At 48.1% G+C, this 12530-nt stretch overlaps 1 protein-coding gene across 1 annotated transcript in view; it reads right to left on the bottom strand.

The window, feature by feature from the left end:
* Positions 1 to 12530, bottom strand: part of SHB (SH2 domain containing adaptor protein B) — a 136218-nt gene that overhangs the window by 109385 nt on the left and 14303 nt on the right. The window lies entirely within an intron of this gene.

A 12530-nucleotide genomic window follows, 5' to 3' on the forward strand; every position in this document is an offset into this window, starting at 1 on the left:
CTGTGAGTTTGGGCCCCATGTTGGGGGTACAGATTACTTAAAAATAAAATCTTAAACAACAACAACAAAAAAGAAAGCAATCCAGTGAGTTTAGGGAAGGACGTTCTCTGGCATAGCAGAAAAAGGAGACAGGGACCACCTTGTGGGGGGCCTTGAATGCCAGGTTATAGCAACTCAACATTATTCCAGAAGGCAGTGGGAAGCCCTCAGAGATTCTGAGAAGCCAAGTAACGAGAGAAGAGTTGTGCTTTCACTGGAGGCATGTAATGTCAGCTGTCCTCCAGGACAGGGTCGTAGGTGGGCCGGTACTGAACCCACAAAGCACAGCGGAGAAGGAGTCACAGCAGACGCCTGTGGATCACCAAAACGTAGCCAGCCGCAGTCGGCTTTCAAATACACTTTTTATGAATAGTGCTTTGGGCCTCGGTGGAAACAACCTCATTCTCTACCTATTTCCTTTCTCATTCTTCAATTTTCTCCCGAGTTTGTGAGTATGGATCCCCTGAGGAAGTCATTAACAGGAGCTGCAGTCTGTTCTAATTATAAAGCATGCTCGGAGTGCCAAGGCAGACGAGGGGACCGTGCCCATGTCTGGCCTCACAAACGCACTGGGGCATTGGGTTAAACAGGCCCATGGTGGGACCACATGGGATCAAATGCCATGTCTGTCTTGTGCTGGGGTGCTGCACGTGTTACTCAATAAACTCCTGTGCCTGGGTCTCCTCATTGGGGATAATAAAAATACCTATGACAAGGGTTGTTGCAAGAAGGAAGCAAAGAAGAGCTTAGCACAGCACCTGGCACAAAGTAGGAGCTTAGTATGTATTAGTGAAATCACCCATTATCTCCAGTTGTCATTTAACTGCAAACCTCAACTCCAAACTGTGCATATGCCCTTTAATTACTAAGGGACTGTGCTGTGTGATGACTAATGTACTGGGCTGGGAGTGGGGAGGCCCAGCCCTGCTCAAGGGGCTCCCTGATTTTGGGTGATTTCCAGCCATTCACTTCTCTACCCCAGGAGGCCCGCTCGCTCTGCCTCCTGGAGTGGCCGAGACAACACAAATGTGAGGGCCCAGGGCAAACTATCAAGTACCCACGTGAGGGGCCAGTGCTCCCCTGCCTCCGACTTCAGCTGGGAGCCTAAGAAAGGATCTGCCTCAGCGGGAGAGGCATTTCCAACTTGCCCATCTGTTGGCTTCCCTCAGAAATCACCATGACAGGCTCTTCGAAGGCCAGCCCAAGGAAACAGATGTCACAGCCAGAACAGCAGGGGCTCATGTCCAGCCTGGCCAAGCATGGGCTTTCCTAGGGTGACACACAGCCCAGTCTAGAAATCAAATTCCTCTTAATTCCCTTTATGAGCCGGGCCCTAGGTTTTCTCTGCATCCCTATGGTAATGGAGGTCCAAACAGGGTCCCCTCAGACCCATTACTAATGTCACAGAACCACATCACTCTTTGGCCAGGTCCTTGGAGCCACTCAAATGCCTCTCTCTGCGAAATCACCCAGAGTCCCACCTGTTTTCCTTATGAGTTCCAACCCCACACCTTTCCCACCAGACCCACCTGTACTTCCATGATTTGGGCCAAACTGTGCCCTCTGCCTGGAGTACTCATTCTATCTGCAGCCACTTTTCAGGGCCAGATTGAAACCTACTCCCACCTCTTCCAAGGACCCTGCCCCGATCCCCTTCCCAGAATCAATCAATCAGATTCCGTTGTAATGGTGACCATTTTGCCATGCAGTGGAAAGCCTGGTGTCTGCTGCCCTGCGCCCCGGCTTCCTTCTCCCTACCTACTCCATAATGCCCTGTTCTACATTCTCCACTGCCCAGGCCAGTGGGCTCCCCCAGTACCTGTGCAGGGAACTGAACTGCTAACTGCACCCCCCCCCCCGACCCCCGTGAACGACTTAACAGTTCTACATACTTAGACTCCAGGGACTGACATCTTAACTGTGTATTTCCCAGTCTGAAAACAGTGAGCTGCATCCTCCCTGGAAAAGTGGTCTCTGAGGGCAGATGGGCAAAACCACTTAGCTGTGGGGCCAGCTGCCTTTAGGCAAGGGAAGCCCAAGGTGACCGAGCCTGGGAATGTGTAGTAAGAATGTGGTGGGGATAGAAACTGAAGGTCAATAGTACTCCCCCCTACCGTCCCCTGCCACAGGAACCATCAGCTGAGTCAGCAAGTCCTGGGGAGAGCTGGGCAGGCGCCTTTAATCCTCTCAGAACACGCTGGCAACAGGGAAGGCTCAGAGGGGCAGGCCTCGTGTCAGGGCCATGGCCCCTGTGCTGCAGCCAGCAAGCTGAGGCGGCGACCTGGAGAGGCAGGCAAGCCCTGGCTCTGCCAGGCAGCCCACTCCAACCTGCCACTGCACATAAATTATAGGGAGGAGGCCAGTGGCCAACTGGCTTCAAGGCCAACCCTGCCTCTCTCCGGCACAAGGAAGCTTTGTGCAGCTCAACACCTCATTATCTGGCATCTCAGCCACACCGGAAAGGGCAAATAATGGGGTAAGCGTGACACATGTTATGCAGATGTCCCTCCCTACACAAACCTGTCCTTGGGTCCCCACTCCTTGTGGGCTGAAGTCTCAACTAACTCCTTAGTAGGGCATTTGTGGCCCTTCAATCTGGCCACAAATCTTTCCAGAAAAACCTCCTTCTGGTCTAATGCATGTATTCATGCAAAAAATCTTTGTTGTGGGGCGCCTGGGTGGCTCAGTTGGTTGAGTGTCTGACTTCAGCTTGGGTCATGCTCTCAAGGTTCGTGAGTTCAAGCCCCGGATTGGACTCTCTGCTGTCAGCCCAGAGCCCGCTTCAGATCTTCTGTCTCCCTTACTCTCTGCCCCTCCCCTGCTTGTGTTCTCGCTCTCAAAAATAAAAAAAAATTTTTTTAAATAAATAAAATATAAAAACAAAAAAATCTTTGTTGAGCACCTACTATGTGCTGGGAATGATGCTAAAGGAGCTGAAGGATCCCTGGGTTCCATCATCCCAAAGCCTGTGCAGATCACACACAAACCCCTAGCCTAGAGCTCTGCATACAGGAGGTGTTCAATACTTGGTAGCTATTATTGCTCCCACCCACCCCTGCGGAAGGAGGAAGATGCTCTTCTCAAATGCCCACCTACCCACTCACCTATAAAGCACACTACCACACTAGAAAGGTGGGCACCAAAGCCATTCTGCCTGCTGGAGGCCTACCAGGTGCCTATCATTAGAGTGTGCTGGCTGCTCTGGAGGGCGCTGTGGTTTGGGGAGCTGCCCTATGCTGGAGTTACTGGAGATCTGGGGACCTGGGGTGTCACAGAACATTGGACCCTCAATCAACCTCTATGAGGCCGCTCATCTGATGAGCATTCCTGGGCCCACTCCAGGCTGCGTGGGGTGTTCTCACTGCTGCTGTCCTGGAGCCACAAGATGTGTGACAGCTCCTGCCAGTGGCATGGACGTGGGTACATAGAGAAAGGAAGGGTGGGAGACCGGGAAGCTTCCTGAATGCTTGACAGCTGAGCTGGACTGGGGAGGATGAAGAGGAAAAAGGTACAATACATGTAAAGATAGAGGGACATGTAGGTAAAATCCTGGCGGAAGGCAAGAGGTTTCCAGCTGGTGGGCCAGGAAACATGAAACAGTGGGAAGCCTTTCAGAGAGATATGGGTCAGCTTGAACTTCATGCTACGAGTCTAGACATGATAGAAGCCAATGAAGAGTGTTTAAGAAATGACACATCCAGAGTCACTTTTGAAAGACAGAAGATGAAGGACCAACCACGAGAGTCAAGACTTAAGCACTACAGGACATCAGGTGTGATGTTTTTCTTCTGACAGCATTTGAAAAGGCTATAATAGTGAGCCATCTGATAATATATCGATTTCCTAAACATTTATAATGAACCAGACTATACAAAAAGAGATCCTACACAGGATCACACAGTTGTATGAAAATATGATGCATCTTTAAAGACAAACTTTTGGGGGATGCCTGGGTGGCTCAGTCAGTTGAGCGTCTGACTTCGTCTCAGGTCATGATCTCACAGTTCGTGGATTCGAGCCCCACATCAGGTTCTGTGCTGACAGCTCAGAGCCTGCAGTCTGCTTTGGATTCTGTGTCTCCCCCACTCGACTCTGCCTATCTCTCTCTGAAAAATACCTAAACGTGAAAAAAAAAATTAAAAAAAAAAAGGACAAACTTTTTGACATGAGAACATGGCCAACTTTTGTGCAACTAAGTAATGATCAAAGATCTCATGGCATGTCTAGGTCAGAGAAGGCTTGTAAGAGCAAGGCGGTGGGAGGGGACTTCCACACAATCAGGAGGTCAAAACAGGTTTGTATAAAACACAGAAGGAACAAGTTAACATAGGCTATGATTATGAAGATATGTGCCTAAGTTTTTTTTTTTAATTTTTAAAAGATTTTTTTTAAGTTTATTTATTTATTTTGAGAGAGAGAGAGCGCACGCGCACATGAGTGGGAGAGGTGCAGAGAGAGGGGGAGAGAGAGAATCCCAAGTAGCCTCTGTGCTGTCAGCACAGAGCCCAACACGGGGCTCAATCTCACAAACTCGGGAGATCATGACCTGAGCCGAAATCAAGAGTTGGACACTTAACCAACTGAGCCACTCAGGTGCCCCTAAAGATTTTATTTTTAAGTAATCTCTATGCCCAACATGGAGCTTGAACTCACAACCCCAAGATCAAGAATCACATGCATGCTCTGCTGAAGAGCCAGCCAGGAGCCCCATGCCTAAGGTTTTGGACCAGAGGTCTGCAAAGTTTTATTTTTGTAGTCAAGTTTTACTGGAACTCAGTCCCACCTGATCATTTATCTATTGTCTCTGGCCACTTGTGCCCTGCAAGGCCAGGAATGAATAGCTGCAACAGAAACAGAAATGAGTAGTTGCCCCAAAGCCTAAAACACTTAATGGCTGGCCGTCTACAGAAAGTTCAGTGGCTCCTATGTGACACACATGGGAACTTACCCAACCAGAACAAGTGACCACCCTGGGAGGCAACATACTTTTCCCAAAGCCCTTCTGGGCTCCCCTCTGAGTCGGGTCCCCCCAGGAAGCCACACATTTCTTTGAACATCTTGGGGTGGTAAACCTTCCATCCTCTAGATTTAATTTCTGGAAACTGCCCAAGGCTTTTCCAAACTAATTCAGGTGAAAAGGTGGGTGTTTGCGCCAAGGAATGAAACATGCGAGCTTGCCAGGGGCAGGACGCGTGCCTTAGACGCTGGATGAATTAAAACCGCAGTGAGAAATGAGGTTTCATTATAAAGTTACGCAACTTTATTCCTTGTGTCTTATTAATTGGGGACAACAGTCATCTGATGTTTGGGCCTGAGCCTGACAGTAAAAAAGCCTCAGTTGCTTGTGACTACTTCTTACAAGACCAACCACATTCCACAGGAACCTACAGGGGGGATGGCTGTCCCGGAAAGTTTTTTTTGAAAACGACAGGGCCTTGTGATAGAGAAGAACAGCTGGTTATTTTATACATGGAGACACTGTGGCCCAGAGAGGGGCTAGGACTTGTCAAAAGTCACCCAGCCATGGTGGCTTTTATCCAGAGTGGCTATAGTGTTCCAGGTTCTAAGCCAGGAGCTTCAGGGGTACATCAAAAATGAATACAGGGGCTCAGTCGGTTAAGCGTCCAACTTCAGCTCAGGTCGTGATCTCATGGTTTCTGAGTTTGAGTCTCTCATCAGGTTGTCTGCTGTCAGCACAGAGCCTGCTTTGGATCCTCGGTCCCTCACCTGCCCCTGCCTCTCCCCTGCTTGCATGCTGTCTCTCGAAAATAAATAAACATTAAAAAAAAAAAAAATGAGTACATGTTCTCCAGGAACGGAGTCCCTGGTATCCAATAAGATGGGAATGTCAACAAAAACAAGGAAGATAGGCCTTGGCCATGTCCCCCTGACCTAAATCTGTTTCTTTATGTGAAAAGTGGATAATATCCTCCTTATAGAGCTCCTGGGAGGATTAGTGATTTGATGTACCTAAAGCACCCAACAGAGTACAGCATACAATGGGTGTTCAATAAAAAGCAGCTTGGGGCGACTGGCAGGCTCCAGTTTGTAGAACATGCGACTCTTGATCTCGGGGTTGTAAATTCGAGCCTCACGTAGGGTGTAGAGATTACTTAAAAAATAAAAAATAAAATCTTAAAAAAAAAAGCAGCTCATAATCTCAGGCATGAGAGCAAGATATTTTCTCGTTGCAATATTCTACGATTCTTACCCACAAGCACATACACACAGACACCCTTCCATACAGGAAACTCCTCAATACTGCAAGGCTTCACTGGGCACCTGTCATGTGCAAGGCCCGCTTCTGCCTGCCTCCTACAGGGAAGTTAACAGAGGGGAAAAACTGCAATCTGCCTTTGGAGCAGCAACATTCCCAGCCCAAGGGAACAGTCCCCTCTCCCAGCTAACTCCTTCAGCCGACCACAGTTGTAAACACAGCACACACAAATAGGAACAGAGAAACAGAAGCAGATGAAAAGCAGGTTGTTTGGGCTTTTAGAGGCAGCCAGGATATATTCCTTCCAAAGGGGTAAGGGAAAATCCCCATACCTTTCCAGGTCGGGAATAAAGCCAGTAAATCCCTCCACAATGGCCTTTCTCCTTTCGTGGAATAACAGCCCAATGCACCAGCGGCAGTTAAAGGAGAGAGGGTGTGCAGTTGTGGCTTCCTGTGCCTGGCAGCACAGTTCCGATAATATAGGTCCCTGCCCAGGCTCAGGCTGTGACCACGGACACAGACAGATGATGCCCCTGATGGAGCACCAAGGGCCAGAGCTGGCACCGAGCAAGCCTGGTGAGCTTATATAACAAAGGGCTTGTCACCACTTCCTGTGATCCTCATTGCCCACATTCCAACACAATGAGACACTCTCAGCCCTGGCTTTGAAGTTCAACAACTCATTCAGATGGCAGGGCTGAGAGGCAGAGAGCCTGCATTGGCTTACCTTCTCATTCTCCTCTGCACTTGAGATATCATTAGCTTGTAAAAAAAAAAAAAAAACAAAAAACAAACAAAAAAAAAGTATCTCTGCCATTAAATAATGTTTGTTTTTAAAATCTGAAAAAATACCCAATCTTCCAGTGACAACCATTGTTCACATTTGGATCTATTTACTTACAGCTTTTTTCCTACATAGGTATGTAGGAATGGGGTAGGGGGGAGAATACAAATATTTAGCTTTTATATCTAACCCCTTCCCCTCTTGACTATTCTGCAGTTGAGTCACTCAACTCCACTTTGGCTGGCTGTGGCCCTCTCCCCTAGCATGTGGCACATGCTAGACATTTCTAATGCTTGGGTATTTAGGGGATTTCCAGTTTTTCATTTTCCCAATTGCTGTCGGTTACTGGTAACTAAGTCACTGTGACTCTCTTCACTCTATCCTCAGGATAAATTCCTATCAGGGCACACACTAGGTCATGGAGCAGCAACTTTTCAGCTTCTCTGTCTTGTTCCCTCACTGTCTGCTGTTACTCTTTCTGACCTGGAACCAAGTGTACAACACTTCTAGGGTAACTTTAATTTATTAAGTCTTTTCACAGCAGCCTCAACGGCTGACCTCATGATAGGGATGAGCACTCTCATTTTAAAGATGGGAAGACAGGCTCAGAGAGGTCAAGCAACTTACCCAAAATCACAGACCCTCAATTCCGAATCCAGACTAAGCCTGAGCAGTGCTCCTTCACTGTCCTATACTGCTTCTCTCACAGGCCCCTAGGCCAGCGTTTGAACAGGTACTATGTGGCTATTCTAAAATCAATGCATGAATCTGCAACACACACGGCTTGGTACAAATCCCCAAGACATACCCTATGATTTTGGATCCACTTGTGAATGTTTGTCAATGTTTTGACCATCCAGTCATGGACCAATGCAGCAATGGGGACAATTCTCGTTTACCACTAAAGAACTAAAGAGTAGAACAGGTCATGCCCCTAATGACTATAGGAATAAACTTTATAATGATAATCTAACTCAGTAGTCTCTGATTTTTAGACTGTGAAGGCAAGATGTCCTTAGTTTTCACATTCAAACAAGCCTTTGAAATTCAAATACACAGATCTAAGGAAGCCTGGCTTCTTCCTTCAAGGGAAGCCCTGATTTCCCTTTTTGAATTTTTTAAACAAAAAGTTTGGGGGAAGATAAGAACATATAAACTTCTTGTTTTGTTTCAGTACCCTTTACAGATCTAAAGTCCCTTTCCCATCCATAACTATAAGGTGGCCATCAGAAATGTCCAAAATAAAATGACTCTGAATTGTAAGTGTAAAACTGAAATTTACTCTCAGAGTAAGGAATGTTTGAGTGCAAACAAAACCTTGAGCCATTGAACTTGACAGAATCCAATACTGTGAAGTGCTTATGAGGTTGTGGAGAAATAGGTAAAACCAGAAGAAACCATCAAGAGCAAAGGGTTACGAGATTTTCTGGGATTACCATTCCCCAAAGGATCAGACAGGTGTAAAAAGGGCATTTCTAATTTAAGAAGAGAGGAATTGAATCGTACAAAAAAAAAAAAAAAAAAATCAAGAATGAGCCCTCACCCCTATCCATTGACTACAGCTTCTTACTTCCAAGCTGCTTAATCAGCATCCCTCTGCGAGCTGTCACATTCAGCAATTTCTGCTTCCTCTGGAGGCTTCATGTCTAATCATCTTTAAGGCCTTCTCAAAATAAAGGATAGAGATAAGTTCCTCAGCTTTTTCAAGATGAGGCCCACTTCTGTCCTAGTGTGTGGGTGATAAAGAATCAGAACAAGAGTGCAGACAAAAATCAGGATGGGGTGGGACAAGGGGAAGGAAGGCAAGACCCCAGTAGCAAGTTTGGGTTTGGTGTCTGCACTTTGACAACATTCAGGCCCAAGGCCTGTGTGTGTGTGTGTGTGTGTGTGTGTGTGTGATCTGAGCCTCAACAATGTTCTCAGCCATCCTGTGGGGGACTAGGAAGTGATGACACCAATTCCCACCATCTTGTCACTTGGCAGTCACACCACAGATGGCTTTCAGATGGATCCCGAGCCCCACAGAAGCTCAGCAAGCAGGAGTTGACTGACAGTTGAATTCCCCGAATGTGTGCCCCATGCATGCAGCAGGAGCCCCCTGAGCTGGACTGATGGCACATTATTCCTGGATATTTATTTACAAAGTATCTCTTCTGGGCTCAGAAAGAATGTTCTGCTGGCCAGAGGGGCCTCTCTGATCCAGTATTGAATGCGGAAGGAATTGGTTGGTGATCCTCAGGGGATCCTTGGATGGAGCCCAGCAAACATCTTCATCAAGGCTAATGTTTCTTCCCCTCTGGGGACCTGATGGCTCCTGAGTGCTCACTGCTTCTCAAAGAGCTTCTCCCTGCAGAGGACGTCCTCTAAAAGTCAGCATCCTGGCACTGGACAGAGCCCCAGCGTTCTCCTCTCCCTTGTGCATTCCCTTCTTCTGAAGGCTCCAGCTACACCACTCACAGCTTTACCATGACTTCCTTCTACCTTCTATGGATAGCCCCAACGTCCAACTCTGTGAGGTGCCGCCATCCGATGGCAGAGTGAGCCTCGGTCCAAGACCGGGGGACTAGCTCTGCGGCCCCCAAGAACAAACACTGCCCCCTCCCCCATCTCCACCACCTGCACAGCTTCCCTCAGGGATAGGCTGCCCGTGTGGTGGCTCTGCCCTTGCCTGCTCTGCGTTTCTGCAGCAACAACCAGCTGAGGTGCCGTCGGACTCACACAAGACCTCTGGTCCGACTCTCCCACTGGCAGGACCACACGTGGAAATGTACCTCCATTCCCAGCCCAGGCCCAGGAGGAATCCCTGGCACAAGATGTGTCTGACGGACAGAACGCGGACAAAGGCCCCGGTGGACCGGGTAACTCACAAACTCTCACACACAAGGCATCTCGGCTACTGATGAGGTGATCCAGGCAAACCTGTGCTTGACAAGTGCTCAATTTTCCTCCATTGACCGGTGTCATCACAAGCTGCCTGAGTAGTCAGTCACGGTATTTTACAGCCTGAGGATCCAGACTGGGGTTAGGCCCTTCTCCCTCTGCCTGAGGCATCTGAGGTCTCCTAACTGGGGTCCCCACCTCTTAGCTCCGCTTAGGTCTCCCCCTTCCCACCCTCTCTAACCAGTCCTCTTAAGCGGCACACAGACTGGTTTTCCTAAAGCACAGATCTGACCTTGTTACCCCCTGGCTCTACCACTTCCCATTATAGAATAAAGAGCACACTCTGTGGTCTGGCCCTCAGGACTTCTGACACCTGGCCTCGGCTCCCATTCTGGCGTCTTTCCCCTTGCACCTTCTCACTGCCTCTCCCTCCATCACTTGAGACTGCTCACAGTGCCCCCCACCCCTGATGCCCTCCTCACACCCACCAGTGTCCAAATACCCAAATGCTCCCTTTCCAAGAAGGCCCAGTTCTGTGCCACCTTCTCCATGAAGCCTTCTGAATTCTCCTTCAGCAGCATTATCCTGAGAACACATAGAGAGTACCTGGTCCAAACCAGAAGCTTTATCAACTCTCTGGTTTGTAAATGACTTTGGCATCATGGTTTTGAGACCACCAGGTGATATAGAACTATGACCTCTGTCAATGTGCCCTATAGCTATTAGCACAGAGATTAAGGGTAGACAGAAGCTAGACTAACTGCGTGGGGCCCCCCATCTGCAGCTCTTAGTAGCTGCATCATCTATGACAAGGTACTAAAAACAAAACAAACAACAAAGCCCTGTTTGCCTCAGTTTCCCCATTTGTAAAATGGGACTTTTAATAGAATTTACCTCCTAGGGAGTGTTGTGGACTTCAGTGAATTAATCTATATAAAGAACTTGGAACAGGATGATGACCCAGGAATAGTTTTTACTTTTACTCTCCCACTGCAAGGTATCATGGATCAATACAAACTGACCATCAAAATAAGGACAGGCCTACTTTTTGAGGATGCCTTTACCAAGCTAGACAGGGCAGCTCCACTGGCTTGACTGTGACTATAGGAAGCCCAGAGTTCCAGGCTGAGGCCTAGGATAGACTGTGGCCAAAAGAATATGAAAACATTCATAAAGCTCTTCCTACATGCCAGACATTGTGCACAGCCATTTAAACAAATGATTTTATTAAAGCCTCACAATGACCTGTGTACTGCCCCTGGACCTCATCTCCAAAATGTTTCACATTAAAAAAGGGGATTCTAATAGGACCACATCAAAGACCTGCCATGAGGATCATACATGGAAAGTGTTACATAGCTGCAAGGCATGGAGTGAGCAGTCAGGAAACGCCATCTATTACTGTTAAACCCACATTAGGACAGATGCAGCATTCCAGGCCTGGAAGTTAATCACTTGTCCCAAGTTACTAAGCTTTCAAGCATCAGGGCCAGGACTTGAATCCAGACTTCTGACCCCAAAGCTGGTACTCATTTCACACCACCACGGTTGGACACCATTAGGGTTTCACAGTGTTTAAATCAATAGCTCTGGGCACCTGTGGTTCGTGGCCTTGCTGGCTACCCCCCACAAAGGACGAAGAACCAGGACAGAGAATGCCTAGCCTCCTACACAATGCCGCTCTCATCTGGGCAATTTCTGCTCTATTTCTACCTGTTTGGGACTGAGGTCCTGGGTGGCAAGATCCCACCTGCTCCCCTGGAAGCTACTCCTAACTGCTCCTCTACTCTTTGCTTTGGACCCCCCAAATCCACCTGATAATCCAACCTTGCTCCCCATTGGGTCATGCACTGGCACTGTTCACTCCTCAGCGCTAACCTCAGGCCACCCACTCAGAACCTGGTTTAGCCTGCCACTTCCTGTCCAGGAATGTCCTGGACTTGGGGTCCATCAGTGCCCTCCACACTTGTAATACTGGAAGGTACTTGCCCTTAGCAGTGGGTGTCCTGGCTGGGAACCTGGCTCTATGGGGAACTGTTACAACTTGCAGCTTCCCTCTGCCTTTGAAGATATGATCACACATCTGAGGGTCTCACACATCTGAGGGTCATCATGTAGAAGAAGTAAGGTTAGACTGGTTCTACTTGACCTCAAGGAGTCCAACTACAACAGTAGAGTCTACAGAGAGAAATAAGTCAGCCAGCAGAGCTCCTGTAACACCAAGTACTCAACAAATCTGTGCTAAGCTGGAGGGAACAGAAAAAAAAAAAAAAAAAAAAAAAAACCCAAAAAACGAAAACCTTTCAAGCCCAGCTGTGCAAAGGAGTGGGTAAGTTATGTGGCCTGGGAAGTGATGAATCCCTTCATCACTGGAGGTTTTTAGGCATGGATGCCGAAGGGTTGGACTGAGCGATCCCCAGGCTCCCCTGGAATTCTAAACTAAGGTCCAGGACTGCAGCTTTCAACCTTGGCCATGCATCAGAATATCTGGGGAGCTTCCCAAAATACTGATGCCCAGGGAGCCATGATGGTAGTTAGTGTGGGGAACTGAAAATTTTCAAAAATGCTCCCCAGGTGATTCTAATGTGTTATGAGGGCTGGTCTAGTGTT

Source organism: Panthera onca, chromosome D4, assembly GCF_046562875.1.
Source record: "Panthera onca isolate mPanOnc1 chromosome D4, mPanOnc1 haplotype 2, whole genome shotgun sequence".
Lineage (NCBI taxonomy): Eukaryota > Metazoa > Chordata > Mammalia > Carnivora > Felidae > Panthera > Panthera onca.